The 20909-nt window shown below is 38.3% G+C and overlaps 1 protein-coding gene across 11 annotated transcripts in view; it reads right to left on the bottom strand.

Moving 5' to 3' along the window:
• The window catches only part of FHIT (fragile histidine triad diadenosine triphosphatase), a 1710176-nt gene that overhangs the window by 1461812 nt on the left and 227455 nt on the right, over positions 1–20909 (bottom strand). For 3 of the 11 annotated variants that reach the window (XM_069084216.1, XM_069084217.1, XM_069084208.1), the window contains exon 3: positions 3984–4024. The exons of the other annotated variants lie outside the window; for them this stretch is intronic. The gene's annotated coding sequence lies outside the window, so the exon portion shown is untranslated. The remainder of the gene's footprint in view (positions 1–3983; positions 4025–20909) is intronic. 11 annotated transcript variants of the gene reach the window in all.

The raw sequence follows: 20909 nt of genomic DNA, 5'->3' as shown, positions 1-20909 counted from the left end.
GTGTAACCTTGAGCAAGTTACTTAACCCCAATTGCTTAGGGGCAGCCAGGTGGCTCAGCGAGTAGGAGCACCTGGATCAGGTCCGGGCTCAGACACTCAGCACCACACCCAGAAATAACTGGCTGTGTAACCCTGAGCAAGTTACTTAACCCCGATTGCTTAAAAAAAAAAAAGAATCTTTAGGAAAAGATTAATGGAAGAAAAAGCAAGGGAGTAAGGTGGGCAAAAGCAGCAGCATCAGAAACTCAGGAGAAAAGACCCAGAAAGCAAAGAAAGAAGCTGATTCCAGCTGAGATCACTGATTGATGATAGGCGGGTGCTGTGCTGGGAGCCTGCTGATTGGCAAAACAGTCTTGATTTGAGGATTGGCTGGAGAAAGGTGAGGTCAGCTGAGAGGGTTCTTCTATGTTTCTTGAAGAGACTTGCAAACTGATGTTGTGTACAGAGTTTTCTGAGCTTCACTCTCCAGAGTTAACTATCTATAGGCTAAAAGAGAAGAAAATTCTTGGATGCCTAGATGCTTTCTACTGCCCTTGCTGGTTTCTAAAGGTTTTGCTTCTGTTTTACTGGGGCAGCTAAGTGGTGCAATAAACAGAGTGCTGGCCTTGAAGTCAGGAGGAGCTGAGTTCAAATTTGGATCTTGACACTTACTAGCTTTGTAGCTTTGTGACCCTGGGCAAGTCACTTAAGGCTGTTTGCCTCCATTTCCTCATCAGTAAAATGAACTGGAGAAGGAAATAGCAAATCGCTCTAGTGTCTTTGCCAAGAAAACCCCAGATGAGGTCACGACTGAACAAATCTGTTTTACTGTCAATTGTACTTCTAAGAAGCTTTCTGTTGCTTTACTTTGCTAGAAGTTAACTGGAGAAAGCAGAGTTTTATTGAGTAACAAGTTGGCTGGGCTTATCTACATCACCCAAAGAGCCCACTTGAGGAGATTTACAATTCTCCATTGTAAGGGATCTGCTTGTCACTGAACATTTTTCCAAAGAAAGTAGTACTTGCTCAGCATTGTATTAAGAGTGGCTGAAAGCTAAAAGCACTTCTCACCATTTTATTAGGTCAAGAGCAGAAGAGGAAGACTTTTCTCCAGTAGAGGAAAAGAAGGAAGAGAAGTTGTTTTGGGTGGTGGAAACTGTTCCTAAAGGGACCAAGGACATCAAGGTCTGCAGATCAGAATTGTAAAGTTACCCATCATATATGTGTTCCAACTCCTGTGCCTCTGTATTGGATTTCTAAGTATGTGCCCCCTAGAAACTATATATTTTACTGGGCAAATGTGACATAGACATAATGGAGAGCTAAGAAATTTGGATTTTTCCTACCTTTATCTTCTACAGAGTAAAAGTTATAATTATTCTTTGTCTTTATTGTTTGGTACATATTTATATTTAAAAATGAGCTCATATTGACATATGAGAGGCAGAGACAAGGTAGCAAAGTATCACTACAAAGGATATCCTAGCACCCACCATATTTCCTCTACAAAAATATAGAAAATTAACCATATTGGGTCATGGTCTGAAAATTCCAGAAAAAAAATCACATTAAGTCATTTCTTCAAGAGATGGTCAGACAGAAAGGTCAACAATAACTTGAGGATGGGATAGAGCAAGGACCGTACCACAAACTATATTGAAGGGAGACCTCAATTTTCTTCTCTAAGAGTTAGATAAACCTAATCATAAAATAAACAAGAAAAAAGTTAAGGAGATTAATAGAATGTAAGACATTATAGATATTTAGATATTATAGACTTCTGGAGAATACTGAATAGGAGTAGAAAGGAATACCTATTCATCATCTGTGTGCCTCACCTTCACAAAAATTGGTCATGTATCAGGGAATAAAAGCCTCACAAACAAATGCAGAAAAGCAGAAATATTAAATGCATACTTTTTCTGACCATAGCACAACAAAATTACATTTAATAAAGGGCCTCTGAGGCATAGATTAAAAATTAGTTGGAACCTAAATAACTTAATACTAAAGAATGGTTGAGTCAAAAAATGAATCACAGAAAAAAATCAGTAACTTCACTAAAGATAATGACAACAATGAGACAATATACCAAAATTTGTGCAATGGAACCAAATCATTATTTAGAGGAAATTTATATCTCTAAATACTCATATCAAAAAGAGAATAAACAAATCAATGAATTAGACATGTAACTAAAAAAGAAACTAGAAAAACATTAAAAACTGTCAATTAAACACCAAAATGGAAATACTGTAAAAAAATTAAAACAGAGATTAAGAAAATAAAAGGTAAAAAATTCATTGAACTAATAAATAAAACTACAAGCTGTTTTTTTAAAAGAATCTAATAAAAGATAAACCACTGGTCAACTTGTTTAAAAAAAAGAAGAAACCTAAATGAACAGTATTAAAAATAAAAAAGGCAAAATCATAACTAATGAAAGGGAAATAAAAGCAACTGTTTGGATCTATCTGGCCCAACCATATAACAGTAAAATGGAGTATTTAAATGAAATGGATAAATATTTAAAAGAATATAAATTACCCAGATTATCAGAACAAGAAATAGAATACTTAAATAATCCTATCTCAGAAAACTACATTGAATGATCCATAAACACAGCCCCTAAGGGGAAAAAAATCCCAGGACCAAATGGATTTACAAGTAAATTTTACCAAACATTTAAAGAATAATTAATTCCAATACTACATAAATTGTTTGGGAAAACAAAGGTCAAGCAAGAGTTCTTAAAAATTCCTTCTATGGTACAAATATGATAATAACACCTAAATCATATATAAACCAATTTCCCTACAGAATAGTCATGTGAAAACTTTACATAAAATACTATCAAGGGGATTATAGCATTATAACACAAAGATCATTACACTATGACCAGACTGGGTTTATACCAGGATTATAGAGTTGGTTCACTATTAGGAAAACTATAAGCATAATTGATAATATCAATAATAAAAACAATTAAAATCCCATAATTATTTCAACAGACACAGGAGAAAAATTGATAATTTTGATTACATAAAACTATGTTTCCCCCCACGAATAAAACCAGTGCATATAAAAATTAGAAGAAAAGCAGGAAATTCAAGAGGGAAATCCTTGTGGCAAGTTTTTTTGTTTGTTTGTTTGTTTCCTAAAGTTTCATTTAAAAAATATATAGGGAACTAAGTCAAATCTAAAAGAGGTATTCCTCAACTGATAAATGGTCAAAGAATATGAATAGGCAGTCTTTAGAGGATGAAATAAAATCTATTAACAGTCACTTGGGGGGGAGTGGTAAGCTCTAAATCACTAATAATTAGAAAAATGCAAATTAAAACAACTCTAATGCATGACTTCATACCTATCAGATTGGCTAAGGTGACATGAAATGAAAAAAAAATGATAAATGCTAGAGGGGGTGTGAAAAACAGGTACATGAGTGCACTACTGGTAGAGCTATGAACTAGTCCAACTATTTTGGAAAGCACTTTGGAATTATGCCCCAAAAGTTCCTGAATTGTGCATAGTCCTAAAATGCCACTACTAGGTCTATACCCCAAAGAGATAAAAGAAAGAGGAAAATGACTCTTATTTACAAAATATTAGAAAGCAAGCATCAATTAGAGAGTGGATGACTAAAGTACAGTATATGAATATGATAGAATACTGTTATGAGAAATGATGATGAGAATGGCTTCAGAAAAACCTGGGAAGGCCTACATGAACTGATGCAAAGTAAAGTGAGAAGAACCAGGAGAACAATCTACTCAGTAAGAGCAATATTGTAAAGTTAGTCAACCTTGAAAAACTTAGTAATTCTAATCAGCCCAATGAACCACCAAAAATCCAAAGAACTCATCATAAAACATGGCACACACTTCAAGATAAGAGGATAGATACACTCAGAATATAGACTGAAGCATATTTTTTTCTTTCTTTACAAACAACCTAGCTAAAGCATGACTATTCATGTTTATGAAGAGTTGTGTTTTTCTTACTTTCTCCATGGGTAGAGGAAAGGGATGAGGCAGGAGAAAATCTGAAACAAACCAACAAAAAAATAATAAAAAAAAATTCTCCATGCTTAAAAAAAATAAAATAAAAAAGTAACTGAAAACAAATAGAAGTAAAAGAATAAAAGAAGAGGATAGAGGGAAGTACACAATTATCAATAAATACTGTGACTATCAATGGGATGAACTCACCCATAAAACAGAAAATTATAACAGAAGGGATAAGAAAACAGATTCTCACAATATATTCTTTAAAAGAATGACACTTGAAGCATAAAGATTCACACAAAGTTAAGATAAAGGACTGGCACAAAAATGATTATGTATTAGCTGAAGTAGAAAAAAAAAAAGGTCCTGGGTAGCAATCACAATCTCAGAAAAGGCAACAGTAAAAATAAGATTAATTTTTTTTTTTTAAAGCAATCGGGGTTAAGTAACTTGCTCAAGGTTACACAGCCAGTTATTTCTGGGTGTGCTGCTGAGTATTTGAGCCCGGATTTGATCCAGGTCATCCCAACACTGGAGCCGGTGCTCTTACTTGCTGAGCCACCTGGCCGCCCCTAAGCAATTGGGGTTAAGTAACTTACTCAAGGTTACATGGCCAGGTGTTTCTGGGTGGGTGCTAAGTGTCTGAGCCCGGGATTCGATCTCCAGGTCTTCTCAACACTGAAGCCGGTGCTCTTACTCACTGTGCTACCTGGCCGCCCCAAAAACAAGATTAATTTTAAAAATATATACAACGACATGATATTTTTCTGAAAGTTATGCTGGACAATGAAGTAATATCAATACTGAACACATATATACCAAATGGGATAGTATTTAAACTAGATAACAAACTATAATAATTCAGGAAATTCAATTTACTTCTTTCAAACCTAGATAAATCTAATTTAAAAAAAGAAAGAAGTTAAAAGACTAGAATAGAATTTTAGAAAGTTAGATTTGCAAGACCTCTGGAGATTTCTGAATGAGAGCATAATGGAGTACGCATATTTCTTATCTACATGCTGCAGCATCTTTAAGACAATTGACCATAACAGGACATAAAAACAAGCATAAATACCAAAAACATATTTTACAGACCACAATGCAATCAAACTATATTCAATGAGGGTTACTTATAAAAGGAATAAAAATTAATGGAAAACTAAATGTCTTAATCCTAAAGAATGGATAAGTCAGATAAATCATAGGAACAATAGATAATTTCATTTTAAAAATGGCAAGCATGAAGCAACATATCAGAATTTTGGAGACACACCCAAAATAGTCTTCCAAGGAAAATTTATATGTCTAAAAATGTTCATCAATAAAAAAGAGAAAGAGCAGATTAACAAACTGGGCATGGAAATCAAAATAAAACAAAACTAGAAAACCAACCAGCTAAAAACTCTCAATTAAATGGCAACATGGAAATCTTGAAATTCAAATGAGCAACAAAATTGAAAGAAAAAAAATAACCCCATTAAACTAATCAATAAAACTAAGAGCTTTTAAAATAATAATAAAATGGATAAATTGACACCTAGCTTTATTTTCAAAATATGAAAAAACAAACTTGCAGAATCAATAATTTAAAACCTAAATTTGCACCAAAGAAAAAAATAAAGAAAATAAATTATTTTAAAAAAACATTTTCTACCTATTTGTATGTGAATAAAGCTAACAATCTAACTGAAATGGAATGATATTTATAAAATATAATTAAGTTCATATTAACAGAACAATAAATATGAAAAAAGAAAATTGAACAAGACATGACTGAACTCCCATAAAAAAATAGTACCAAATAATTACAAATGAATTATATTAAACATTTAAAGAAAATCAATTGCTACTTTATGTAAGGTTAAAAAAATAGAAAAAGGAGTCTTATTAGATAGCTTCAATGTTACAAACAGGATTCTAATGTCTTAACCAAGAAGAGTCAAAACAAAGAAAGAAAACTATAAAACAAAATCCCTATTGAATACTGATGAAAAAAAATTAATGATACATTAGCAAGGAGACTACAGCAACACAGCACAGAGATTACATACACTTATCAGTTTGCATTTTCATTAGGAATGCAGAGCTGATTCAATATTAGGAAAAAATCTAACCTAACTGATCATATTAATAAGAACAACAAAACTCATAAGATTTTGTCAAAAGATGCTCAAACTTTTGATAAGATATAACACCCATTCCTGTTTTTTAAAAATTATAAGACATAGGAATGAACAGACTTTTAAAATATGTTAATTAGTATTCATCGAATTAGTTTTATATGGCTCTTAGTTGAGCCATCATTATCTGTAATAGAACAAAATGCATCTGGAGGAACAGAAGGTCAAGAATTTCAATGGAAAAATGGGGGGAAAATATGAAGGAAGAAGGCTTAACAACATCAAATCTCAAACCATACTACAAAAAGATAATCACCAAAACAATCTGGCACAGGTTAAGAAACAAAGAAGCTGATCATTGGAATGAATTAGGTATGCAATATACATAAGCAAATCAATATATTAGTTTTTGATAGGCCCAAAGATCCCAGTTATTCGGCTCAAGAAATCACTATTCAATAAAAACAACTGGAAAAACTGGAAATCACTGGCAGAAACTGGGTCTACACTATCACATAACAAGCTCCAAATGGGTGCATGACTTAGACATAAGGGGTGACATTACAAATAAATCAGAGGAGAAATGAAGAAATTATTTGTCATATCTATGACTGATAAACTCATGATGAACTAAGAGGTTCACAGATGTCAAAATGGGCAATTTTGATTACATAAAATTTAAAAAACAAAACCAATGCAGCTAAAATCAGAGATGCAAGAAAGTGGGGAAGGGGAGATATGTGCAGCAAATTTCTCTAACAAAAGTCTAATTTCTAAAATATATAGGAAACCGAAACCATTTTATAAGAATTAGAGCGATTCTGGTATATAGTCAAAGAACACAGTTTTCAGAGGAAGAAATTCAAACTATCAGTAGCCATATTTTTAAAAAATGCTTTAAAAGAGTAATAATTAGAAAAATTCAAAGTAAAAATTCTCTGAGGTTCATCTTTCACCCCCCAGTCTGGCAATGTTGACTAAAAAAAAGAAAAATGGCAAATGCTTGAGGAGCTGTTGGGGGAGAAAGGTAAATTAATGTACTGTTGGTGGAGCTATCAGCTGGTCTGAACATTGTAGAAAGCAATCTGGAACTGTGTCTAAAAAGCCTGAACATATCGTGTGCATAGCCTTTAACCCCATGATACCAACTGTTGAGTCCCTAACCCCCAAAGTTATCAAAGAAAGAGGAAAAGGAGCTATACATATAAAAACATTTATAGTGACTTTTTGCAGCATCAAAAAATTGGAAAATGAAGAGGTTCCCATCAAATGGCAGATGACTGGACAAGTTACGGTACACAAATGTGGTAGATACAAATATGCTATGAGAAATGATGATGGAGATGGATTTTTTAAATCCCAGAAACACTTACAGGAAGAGGCAGAGTAAAGTCAGCAGAAACAGGAGAACAATTTATATAATAATAACAATATTTATAGAAAGCCTTGAAAGATTTAGGAACTTTGATCAATGCAAGGACCAGCCATGATTCTAGAGGAACATTTTACCCATCTGCAGATATGGAGGTGATAGACTCAGAGTGCAGTGAGACAGATATGTGTGTGTATGTATACAGACACATATATGTCTAAACATACATTTATTTTTTTAATGTGGCCAATGTAGGAGTTTGTTTTATTCAATGATATACACATGCACCATTCTCCATCATTGAATCCCTCACCTACTTGTCTTCCCATTTTGCTTATGTCCTGCTGTTGAAATGGAAGTGACCCTGCCCTCCAGATGCTTGCATTCAGATAATATTAGAATCTCAGAGTTGGAAGGGATGCCAGAGGTCAGCTCAGGTCTTCCTGACTCTTAAATCTAGAGCACTGTTAATCACCCCACACTGAATAAGATAAGACAGATAAGATTTGAGATTGAGGTGATAAGATATAAATACATAGCTATATAGGTATACATACATATAATCTTATAGTGTCTTTTCCATTTTTAAGAAGTGATACAAATGTAGTTGATCTTTAGGAGTTATCCTTTCAAAATAGCCTTATAAAAATGGTATTACCATGTTCAGAATGACAAGGAATAAAGAAAAGATGAAAGAGGAGACAGGTTCTACACAGAGTCAGGATATGTTGAAGGAAGTAGCCAGGCATTTTTATCTGGGAATAATTTAATTTCATCAAAACCTCACAATGGAATTATAACCCAATGTAGTAGAACCGGGATCCATTTTTCATATGAAAGCAGAAGGGTTTGTTAATCAATATTGCAACCATCCTAAACAACTCCAAAGAAGCATTCTCACTTCCTGAGTAACCAAGAACACAAAAGTGAAGCCTACTGAGGTATTTTCTGAGACCACATTTCTGAGCAAATATTTTTGGTCCATATCCATTCTTATTAAATAAGCATTTATTAAGCACCTAATATATGCAAAGCACTTTGCTAAGATATTGTCTATAAAACAATAAAAGAAATGACCTGGCCCCTGTCCTCATGGACTTTATCATCTAGAAGGAATCACTTCACTTCAAATCAACAAGGGTGTATTAAGCCCTAGTCATGTAACAGGGATACAAATACACAGACAATCAGTATCCTCAAACATCAATTATAATCAATAAACATTATTAAGCACCCACTATGTGTCAGGCATTACACCAGTCCTATCAAAAACTCCTCCCCACTCACAGCACTGTCAGCTCATTTATAACTTCCTATCTTTTCCCCAAAAATCCTGCTCTTGTAAAAACAACAAATTCCATTTAGTTCGATAAGCATTTATTACTAAGTGTCTATGATGTTCAAGGCACCATTGTAAAGGCTAATACGAAGAAAAAAATAAAAGAGACCCTACCTAAGAGGAGTTTTTATTCTATCAGGGGAGATAACATGCTTAAAAAATATGCAGAAAACAGCAAAAGATCAAGGCACGATACTGTAGTTATGGGGACCAAAAAAGACTTTCTGTAGAATGAGGTTGTATTCAGCTCACTGTTGATGGCAGTTGTCCAATTTGGCCAGAATGTGGAGTGCGGAAAGGCAAGTATGGTGGGCTCAAGCTTACTGCTGGGGGACATTCAATGCCAATTTAAGAAGCTGGGCATTTTGTTCTAAGTTTAAAATGCAACAAGAAACCACTAAAGATGAATGAACGGGAGTGTGATATGCTCCTATCTGTGATTTAGGAAACTTCAAATGTCAGCCTGGCAAGGGTGGGGTGGGGTGGAGAAGGGGACAGACCAGAGACGGGTGGGGTTGCAAGCAAGGAAGTCAATGGGAGATTATTATGATAGCCCAAGTGAGAGGTGATGGAGGCCTGGACCCAAGCAAAGGCTGCACAAGAGCAAAAAGGGGCTAGATGCTTTAGGGCAAGTATTAATCAAACATAACAATGGTTGGATGTGCTGGAGTGCAGAATGACAGGAGCCAAGAAGAAAATCTAGATAACCATCAACAGGAATTAAGAAGCTGAAAGGAGAGGAGGGCTAGAGGAAGAGATGCAGGCTGCTAAGCAGGACTGTGGTACAAATGGTTAGTAAGTTGAACTATTAACTAAAATGCTGATGGTTCACACCCTTTTGGCTAAATTCCCTCTTGTTTTAAAGGGTAGCATTTAATACTGGCTAGAATCTCATCCATGAAATCACTAAGACATAGGTGCAAATCTCATCTTTGATACTTAATAGCTATGTGACTGGGAATATCACTGAACTCTCTGTGCCTCAGTTTCCTAATCTGCAAAATGAGGGGCTCAGACTCGAAGGCTTTTAATGGACCCTCCTACTCTAACTCTATTGTCCTATGTTGAGTGCATGGTACATACACAACCTCCAGGTGGAAAAGACAAGCAAGCAGTGAGAGATGCAGACTGGAGTGCAGGAGAGATCAGGGCTGACTGCATTATCTTTGAAGGCATTTATATAGAGGAGGTAATCAAACACACTGCACTGCAACAAATGAATTCACCAAATCTAAGTACAGAGAGAGAAGAGGAGAGAGTCTAGAACAGAATTGTATATGACACATACCACACTTGGGAGTGAGGAGATACATTATCATCCTGGAAAGGGTGCTGAGTGATAGTATAGCAACAGATAGAAGGAAACCCAAAGAGTGTGTTATCATAAAAACCAAAGGTAGAGAAAGACGCCAGGAAAGAGTAATGGTCAACAGTGTCCAAAACTGGAGAAAAAAAAGGGTATGGGAGGGAGTACTGAAAACATACCATTCAATTTTATGCACTTCAGAAATCATTGGTAACCTTGGAGACAGCAGTTTCAGTAGAGTAGATGGACTGGAAGTCAGAACACAAGGGGCTGAAGTGTGAGTGGGTGGTGAGAAAATGGAGGTAATGAGAAAAGACTTTCTAGGAGTTTGGGAATAGAAGGGAGGAATGGTGTAGAATGAGATTAAGGTTAAGATTAAGGTTAAGGAGGATAGCTGGATCAAGGGAAGGTTTTGAAAAGAATGGGAAAGAACTACGCATGTTGTTAAGCAGAAAAGAAAGTCAACTGAGGGTCTGAAAAGGAGTAAAAGGAAAATGGTCAAGGAGGCAGAGTTGGCAGGAGGGTATGGGATTCTGTTTAGCAAGAGAGAAGAAGGCCAGATAATCCTCTAAGACTGGGATTGTAGATCTAGAACTGAAGGGAACCCAGAGAGGGAAATATAGTTAGTCTATCACAATAAGTCTACTATGGGAAAGTTTTGCATAATTACACATGTACAACCTATATTGAATTGCTTGTCTTCCCAGTGGGGGTGGTTGAGGAGGGAAGAAGGGAGAGAATCTGGAACTCAAAGTTTTAAAAACAAATGTTAAAACATTGTTTTTACATGCAACGGGGAAATAAGATATACAGGCAATGGGGTATAGAAATCCATCTTGCCCTACAAGAAAGTAAGGGGGAAGGGGGGAAAGGAGGGATAGGGTGGAATATAAGAGAGGGCAGACTGGGGTAAGGAGTATTCAGTATGCTTGCCTTCTTGGGGTCGGAGGGTAGGGGAGAGATGGGCAGAAAATCTGTAACTCAAAAATCTTGTGAAAATGAATGTTGAAAACTAAAAATAAATAAATAAATTCTGTAAAAGGAAAAAAAAAAGAAATACAAAGATGATAGAGAAACAGTTCTCACTTTGAAGGAGACTAAATATTATTGGTAGAAACATTCTACATTTTGTTTCTAGTAAGTACAGCTGCTCATTCTTTTGTTCCTTGAGGGAGGAAGGAAGACAGGGAGAGCTCGTGTGGAGGGTATACAGCAGAGCAAAGTCATGCTGCCTGTAATTGAGAATCTCAGAATCTACCCTAATCAAGAGAGATGGATGCTTTCAGCACTCACTGTTCTCAGAGAAAGGGAATATTTTTTTTCAAAAGAGAATAGGAAAAAAACACACCCTCTTTCCTCCCATCTTGAAGCTTGCTGAAGGATTTTTGTAAGGAAGATCTCCAAAAGAAGATGTTCATAGATAACACACTTTTTCCCAATGTCACAGAGGCTCAATGGACAAAATGGTCCCTAGAAGTCTGACTTGGCGGTCAGCTGTCAGAACGAAATTTAATTTCCCCATAACAATAGACGAGGGATGTCAGAAGAAATGCTCGACAAAGAACCCAAAGACTCTCTAAACGACACCCGCTGGAAGGAAGGTGCATTCACAATAACAGCCAAAGGCAGCCAGCCCCAGGTGTGTAAAGCCTACACAGCAGATAATTAAGGAAACTTTCACAAAACTCCTTTATAAAAAAAAAAAGTCTACCCAACTTCCTAACCCTCACTGGTTGGTCTTGCCCTGCATTACATCAGGAGTTTTGCCTTCATCGGGTTTCCCAATCCTACCAATGGGCCAGTCTAGCTGCTACCACCACTAAGAGCTTATGGTCATAGCTTTGTCATTTATAGAGTCATTAAATATTCTCAGTCTTTAGAAAATCTCTTCTATCCTTTTGGATTATGCTTGATCTCCTTTTTATCTAATTAATTACATCTCAGGAACCAACAAGTAATTACATTTAGGTACTTGTAGGCAAGGCTCCAAGAACATCAGAAGGTCCTTGGGTTTGCTTGAATTCTATTTTTTTTCTGAAGGACAATCAGCCCTTCTGGAACCAGGGACAGGTGAGGGATTCATGCTTTGGTGGAATGCTGTAGCACACTACAAAAGGGAATTATGACAAATCATTAAAATCAGAAATTAAGGAGAGGGTTTCACTTAATCCCAAGGTTGAAAGGGAGTCCTAAAGCCATGCAATCCAATCTCGAACCTGAACAAGATCCCTTCCAGAAAACTGCACCAACAAGTGGGCCCTCTTAGTGATGATCCCTTCCATTAGTGCTGGTAGCCTTTGCTGCAACACGACAAACATTGGGGAAAATAGAATTTGATCTACTCTTAGCTTGATGGTCAAGGAATTATAGGTTTGAAAGGAGCTGAGAGTTTTTCCAAAGGGATACATACATATGATTAAACATATGAGTGTAACTATATAAACATGTACAGTACATATGTTTGTATACATAATTGAAGCCAACTGAGATGGAAAGTAATAAAATGAGACTGGTGAAGAGTAAAATGGCCAAGGTGTGCCACTGGCTTATGTGGTTAGGACCAATGTGGGGTTTTCATTATGAATGGATAGATTAGGTTGGGGGTGGGGGTGGGGAAGAGTAGTCTAATGGATTTCAAAAACGATTTACCAAGTTGTTCAAAGACACACCTATTTTGATGACTCTCCTTCAGGCCTTTATGAACATCTGTGCTCTGTGTACAAGCTGCTTCTAAACAAAAGGCAGCAGCTATAAACATTTCTCAGGTCCAAAGGGGATAGATTTGCAAAAAAGATGGAAATGCATTTAAGGACCCACTGAAAGCTCATAAGCCACCTGATTTCCTAGGCAGGATCTCTCATTACATTAGCCATAATGTAACTAAGGATGTTGTGGGTGGAATAAACCCAAAGGAAGAGATGTGGGTGAGAAGGGAGGAGAGATGGAGGAGTGATTAATGGAAATCTGGGGATGGAAGGAACAAAGATTTATTTACTTCTTTTTTTTTATCGTAATGTGATCTCCCCCAGGTTGAATCAAAGAAATAAAATGAAAGCCTAGAATTTAGCAACTTGCCAATACAATAGCAAGAGTAGACACATGTCAAGAGAACCGAGTAAGTTTTTCCTATCTGTAGGTGTCCTTACCCACCATAAAAAGTGGGGGGACCCACCTGCCCCTCTACCCACATCAGGGTCGGCCTCTTAGGGCCAGAGAAGTGGAGTGCTGGATGGACAGCTCCCAGAGAAGCCTCAAGCTGCCAGAGATTTCAGCCAATGCTATTTCCTTTGTCCCATTCACTGCCAGCAGCCACTCCAAGGAAGTCTGTTTAACAGGTACATGCTTTGTATTTTGGTCATGAAAGAGCAAAAGAAGGTACAGGAGGCAGAGTACAACACAAGGAGCATTGGATTGTGGGGTAATGGGACCTGGATTCAAATCCCGCCTCTGATGCTCACTACCTATGCGATTTGGGGTCAATCATTTTACCTTTCCCAGACTCAGTTTCCTTCTCTGTAAAAGAGTTGAACTAGACAGCCTCCAAGGTCCCTTCCAGCTGCAGATCTCCAATCTTATGATTCTTGAAACAAAAATAAGAAAGAATCCTTTTCCTTAAAGAGTTTGTATTCTCCTGGGTTCGAAGACATAGGGTCAAAACACGGTTCCTTCAATTACTTATTCAATTCAATAAGCATTTATTAAACATCTACTGTGTACCAGGCACTGTGCTCAGTGGAAGAAGACAGCCCCTGACCTCAAGAAGCTTAAAATCTAATGGGGGAAATGACATGCAAACAAATGCATACAAAGGAAGTTATGAGCAGGATAAGCAGAAAGTTGTTAGCAGAGGGAAGGCACTGGAATCCAGTGGGATTAGGGAAGCCTTCCAGGAGGAGGTGGGATTCTAGGTGGGATTTAAAGGAGGTTCGGGAGGTCAGTGATCCAAGGAGGGAGAGAGTATCCAGGCTGGGCAGACAGCCTCTCTGGGCCTCCATTTTCTTATTTACAAAACGAAAGCAATGGACCAGATGAACTCTAACACTACTTTCAGCTTTAAAAGGCCAAATTGCTGTGAAGCGAGGGTGGGGTGACATCTCAGCAGGATGGTAGTTGCTATTTCCCAAAGAGATAACCTCGATAGTCTGTTTGGTAATGCCAATGATACCCAGTTTCCTGAGTGTCACTATCTGATGGCTGATTAGAGTGTGGAAAGTAGTTTGAGGACCTCTGTCCAATTGCACTGAAATCAGCCCATGGCACAGATACATTTCTTCAAATAGGAAATCCAATTTTAGCAAACTGGAGTCTGTATTACATTGAAAGAGCCCTCCCCCTCCTTTCGCCTTCCCCACACCGTGACCTCTTCTCCTTTTGATGAAATCAGTATCTGGCGTTGCCTGGGCAACTTTAAATGATGAGCTTCTTGCTTTAGCGTTAGGTGGGTGCAAATCTGGCAAACAGGAGAGGGGTCAGAGTCTCTCCTCCACATTAGCCATGATGTGCACAATGTACAGACTTTTGGATGGCCTCATCTAAGGGAATCGGGTGGAAGGAAGGTATCCTGGGCTGGCTTACACTCCAGCACCCTCCTTCTAAAGGCCATCCCATTTAAACGACCTGTCTATCTTGGCATCTTCATATACGGAGCTCCTCACACAGGTACTGACACCTGCAAGGGGCTTAATACACATTGGTTGACTGAATGATCGTTCGAAGCACACACCTGTATTTCTACAGACAACAACATTATACCGCCAGAGACCAGCAGCAACAATCACCTGAGAATGAAAGGAAACATCAGCCCCATCCAGAAGCAGAGGGGGAGGAGAGTGAATGAAAAAAAAAACACCCCTTTGTCCAAGGATCAGGAAAGATGCAAACAAATAAAAATAATTGTTTTTGTTGTCCCCCCTCACCAAACCTCCTGGAGTATGAGAAACAGAGGGAAACTGAGGCAGCACTGTATAAACAAGATATTACTCAAAAAAGCTGGATCTGGAAGTCAGCACTGACTGGAGTTTAGTCACATCTCTGACCCTCAATTTTCTCCCCTGAAAATTGGGCAGGATTACACTCATCCTGCTTCCATTCAAGGCTTTGTGGGAGAGAGATACTCTCCAAAGCTTCAAACACTACAGAGATAGGAGTGATGATGATTATTGCAAGATGCATCCAACTCCTTGAGTTCCATTTTCTTATCTGTAAAATGAGTGTAATGACACTTAACCTGAGTACTTCATAGAACTGCCATGGGGGAGGCACTATGTGATTTATATGATGTCGTCTTTGGGAGCAGCAACTGCATTTTTGCCCTTCTTTGTCTCCACAGCCCTTGGCACCATGCCTGGAACACACACAGAAGGTACTTAATAAATGCTTATGAACTGATAGATGACATTTGAACTATAATTTTGATTTGGCACAACCCCCAGGGAGTTTGTTCTGGTAAAACAGGGCACAGAGAGCAACTGATGATCCCAGTTCTGCCACTTACAACCTGGGTGACCCAATTTCCCACCCCTGACGACGCCCAGAGCCCTGAGAGGTTAGATGATTTGATCAGATTCATGTTGCCAGCATCTGTCAGAAGCAGGGCTTGAACCTGGGTCTTCCTGACTACAAGGGCAACTGTTCATACATGTCACACTGGCTCCCACTCACTGTACATAGTAGGTACTTAACAAAATGCCTGTTGAATGGAGGATTTAGAGGGAAAAGATTATGGAAAAAAGAAACGGATACATTTTAGAAACCCCCAGTCCAGGTTAGTCACTGTGAAGGAGGCAACATTTTTGTGAAAACTTAAACAGATCCATATCAGTTCTGATTGCCTTGCAGAAATGGTGAATCCAGGCCTACTGCAGGAGAATTTTAATAACTGCATACATTCCCAACCATTTAAGCATGAAGGAGAGGGGAATGACTAATTTCGAATTTCCCCAACCGGACATTCAATGCCGATTCTCCGATGTTTCTCTATGGAGTGGACCTAAGTGTGAAATAATGTTCCTCGAAGGGCCTACTCACAACATGGACCAGTCCTAAAGCAGGGCAGAAGTCTGCTCTTAATCAGCAGTGGTGGGGGAAGGGAGGAAAGAGCAGAGTGTGGAGGTTATTGAGAAGGGGGATAACTGAACCTGTCAACCACTTCTCCCTCCACTGTCAAACCCAAAATAACGAAAACCAAAAATCACTTCTAAATCACAGCACGTCTTAATCACTCGTCATTTCTAAGTTATTTGGGTTTCTCTCACTCGTGGGAGAAATATACTTTCTCATTGAAACCTCTGATGTAACAAATTCCACTGTCGTTTCAGCTCTCATTCTCTTTCAATGGGTCTGCCTTCGGTAAACTACAAAGAGCTCAGCTCCATTGAACAGCTGATAAACCTTAAAGATAATAAACTGGGGGAAGGAGATGACAAAATTTTAAATTAGGACAACCAATGGTCAATCCCCCAGCAGGAGAGAAACTCTTTAGCAATTAAATTAGGAGACAACTGTGAGATTAAGGGGTTTTTCCTTTTTTTTCCACCCAGAAGGAAAACTGGACCCTACCAGACGTCCTTGGGAAAAGTTTCATGCACACCAGTGTAATTCACAATAGTCCCCATTTAATACAAATCCGTTGAGAATCATAGAATGGGGCTTTAACATAAGGGCAGAGATACAGCCTTGGAGCCTAGAAGGCTTGGATTCAAATCCTGCCTCTGACACAGGATGGCTCTGTGACCCTGAGTTAGTTACTCAGCCTCCTAGGGCTCTAGACAACTCTCCAAGACCCAAAGACAGAGAAAGTACCAACCTGAATGAGCACCGGGCTATCTCTCCTTTGGGAGTTCCAAGCACCCTAAGTCTAGCCCTTAAATGGAGCAGCAGCAGGGTGTGCCAAATTGAATGCTACGCAATCAATCAGCAAGCATTTATTAAACACTTGCTGTGTACCAGGCATTGTAGATACAAAGACAAAGAATGAAACACTCCATGACTCTCAAAGAGCTTAATGGCCTTGGGGTCAAGAAGCCCTTAGTTCTAATCAAGCAGTCATTAGTTAAGTGACTCTGTAGGAAGCATAGACATTATCTCAGCCTCAGTTTCCTTATCTGTAAAATGGAAATAATAACTACTTAGAGCAGTCACCTCACAATGGGTTATAAGGAACAAAATGGGATAACGATGTAATATGCTTCACACATCTTAAAAGTGCTAAAAAGAGATTCCCCTACACACAAACACATATATATATACATACATAATGAATGTCCGTTCATTATCTATGTATGTGTGTATGACTTTTTATATATAGTATGTATATAATCAACTCTATTGGAAATTAATCGAAATGTGTGTGTGTGTGTGTGTGCTGTGTATATCATCAGCTCTTTTGGAAATTAATCCAATGACCCAGGTCAGTAAAGTGCCCTTCTTTATTATTTGATAAATTTACCTTGGGTTCATCTGATCCAAACTCCTCATTTTACAAGTGAAGAAAGTGACTCTCAGAGAGCACAAGTGACTCATCCAATATCACACTAACAATAAACAGGGGGACCGGGATTTGAACCCAGGCCTTCCAACTCCAAAACCATCATTCTCCACTGTCTCATGCTGCCTCACAATACGTCTGAAACTGCCTTCCCATCAATGGGCCCGACTAAGACCGAGCAGATGGTATCATTTTGCTTTATAGCTCATAATGCACTATAGAAGGTGTGTGGAGGGGAAAAGTAAAAATGATGAGCCAATCACACATTCTGAAAGAAGAGATTTTCCAAACTGAGCCAAGTATAAGCTGCTCCAAAAGTGAGCTGTCTCCAGATAATCAACTCTTTTTTGCTTTTTGGTGGGCAACTGGGGTTAAGTGACTTGCCCAAGGTCACACAGCTAGTTTTTGTGTTAAGTGTCTGAGGCCAGATTTGAATTCAGGTCCTCCTGACTCCAGGGCCGGTGCTCTATTCACTGTGCCACCTAGCCGCCCCATAATCTCTTAACAATATGCAAAGGCATATTGTTAAGTCATTTCACTCATGTCTGTCTCTTCATGACCCCATGTGGTGTATTCTTTGCAGAGATACTAGAATGGTTTGCCATTTCCTTCTCTAGTTCATTCTACAGATGAGGAAACTGAGGAAAAAAGGGTAAAGAAGTGACTTGCCCAGGGTCACACTGCTAGCAAGTATCTGAGGTGAGATTTGAACTCAGGAAGATGAGTTTTCCTGACTCTGAGGTCCAGCACTCAATTCACTGAGTCACCTAGCTGCCCCCAAAACAAAGGAACTTTACAGGTCAATATTGAAAAATGACACTGATTACACTGATTATAAACTTGAAATATGTCAGATGTCACTGGGGGGGTGGTGTGGGCTGGAAGTACTGGGCCAATATTTGGAAAACTATGTAGAGTAGGGATTTTTAAGCTGGGGCCCATGAATTTGTCTATAAACATACAAAAACATATGTATGTGTGTATATGTACATATATGTATATGTATTTTGATCATTGCATAGTAATATAATTGGTTTCATTTGTGTTCTTATATATTTTGTTGTATTTTATTTATTTATTTATTTTTTTAAGCAATCAGGGTTAAGTAACCTGCTCAAGGTTACATGGCCAGTTACTTCTGGGTGTGGTGCTAAGTGTCTGAGCCTGGGATTCTATCTCCAGGTCTTCTCAACACTGGAGCCGGTGCTCTTACTCGCTGTGCTACCTGGCCACCCCTGTATTTATTTTTTTAAATTTCTGAGAAGAGGTTTACTCAGCAGCCAAAGGGGTCCATGATACCAAAAAGCTTAAGCACAACCCCTGATATAAAGGATAAGGCCTGAAACCAGGAAGATCTGGGTCAAATTCTGCTCCTCACACTTACTGGCTCCATGATGAAGGACACAGGTAAGGGCAGGGATATAATTTCCTCTCTGAATGGCAGAACTCCCTATGATTTATCCACTAGGAAACAGAATATAATTGGTCACATCTGTAAAATGAGGTCACCAGACCAGACGACCCTTAAGGTGCCTCCCAGCTCTCAGTCGATGGCTGACCACCAGGGCAGGAGGACCCCACACCAACAAAATCCCAGGTCTTTCTTCATATTCACATATTTGGTCCAACGGGAAACCGTGATGCCTTATCAACAGAGGTGCAAGTGATTTCAATGTGCTACCACGTACAATAACAGGAAATACTTTCTGAGCATCACTTAATGAGCGGCCCCGGCAGACGGGATGGCATTGTGCATCTTGTGTGTCTGTGGCAGACTTCAGAACACATGAGCTCTCATCTACGCTTGACCATTTTCATGTTTCACTGTAGTGTTTATGCTTATTTAACACTACTCGAGAGTCAGTTCCAGTGGAAAGCTTTTATTCCCTCTCATAACTATCTGAAAGATGTTGTCATGTCTTATTCTTCTGAAGGAAGACTAGACTGTCTCTAGTCACTAGTGGATAAGAAACACCCAAGATAACATCTTTATGTATCCATTTAGTTTTCATCATGGAAAGAATTGTAAAGTCAATCTTTAATAGCCAAAAAAATAATGGAAAATAATGTCATATTTTTAGATGGACTGTCTAAGAAAAATGAAATCCTCAAGATACCCTCTGGTTTTTAAAGGATATTTATATTTTTGACACATACAATAATATGGGTAAAGTACCCTTATAAAGCAAGCAATCACAAAATGCTGTTGGGAGCACTGGAGACCGAAAATGATGAGGTAGGGGGAGGAAGAAGAAGGTGGAGTCTAAGGAAAATGTAAGTTCTGTGAGAGCAGGAGTTTATATTGTTTTTAAAAATATTTTTATCAAATTAAGAAATTACGTAGATATGCATCTAACTAATAGACAGGAACCAGGATCCAAAAAATCTTGACAACCTAAAACATGGGGTAAAATATGATGTGGCAAAATCAACTGATATAATTGTGAAGTGTTAAACACAGGTTCAAAAATTAATTTCACAAATACAAGTTGGAGAGGCAGTCATTTGTTTAAAAAAAGATCTTGGGGGTCTAATGGACCAATAGTTTGAAATTAATCAAGTGTTGATTTGACATGAAAAAAGTTAATCCTAGGCTGCATTTTAAAGAAGCACATTGTCCAGGACACAGGACGGTGGTTGTGTCTCTGCTCTCTGCCTTCACCAGATAATAACTGGAGTGCGGTATTTGGTTCTAGGTGCCATATTTTATATGCGCATTGATAACCTGGAATGAGTCCAGAAGAAGGAGACCAGGGAGGATTATAAGAATGAGACCTAAGAGGATCGACAGAAAGAATTGGGGATGTTTAACCCAAAAAAGAGAAGACTCCAAACAGGTACGGCAGCTTTGTCCAAGTATAAGAAGAGAAATCAGAATCATTCAACCTGGAAGGTGGCCAGAGAGGAGGGAGTAAAGCATAGCTAGTGCTCTTGTGAACTAATGGTCAGAGAGAGGCAGTCAGAACTGAGAAGAGGCAGGCCCCGGGGCAGGTCTGTGATCGGAGAAGCAAAGAGGGCAGAAACAAAGCTGGAGAGGAGGAGGGTCTCTGAACACTAATGGAATCAGCATGATCCCACCACTCCAAACCAAACAAAACCACATCCCAAGTACCATGCTAGGAGAGCAAAGAAGAAAAAAATAAAGTTCCTGTATCTTAGATTAAGAGCTTGCTTTGTAGAGGGGGAAGAAAGAGAGGATCAATTAAATTACAATGTGATAGGATAGTAATGTGGTATGACATAACAAGAGGAGAGGAGAAGAAGAGGAAAGGAGGAGGAGGAGGAGGAGGAGGAGGG

This window comes from Petaurus breviceps, unplaced genomic scaffold (genome assembly GCF_028583685.1).
Source record: "Petaurus breviceps papuanus isolate PSGF00001 unplaced genomic scaffold, PetGlider_PUasm1.0 174, whole genome shotgun sequence".
In the NCBI taxonomy this organism is placed as follows: Eukaryota; Metazoa; Chordata; class Mammalia; order Diprotodontia; family Petauridae; genus Petaurus; species Petaurus breviceps.
Note: the sequence above shows the minus strand (reverse complement) of the source record. Positions and strands in the feature narration are given on the sequence as shown.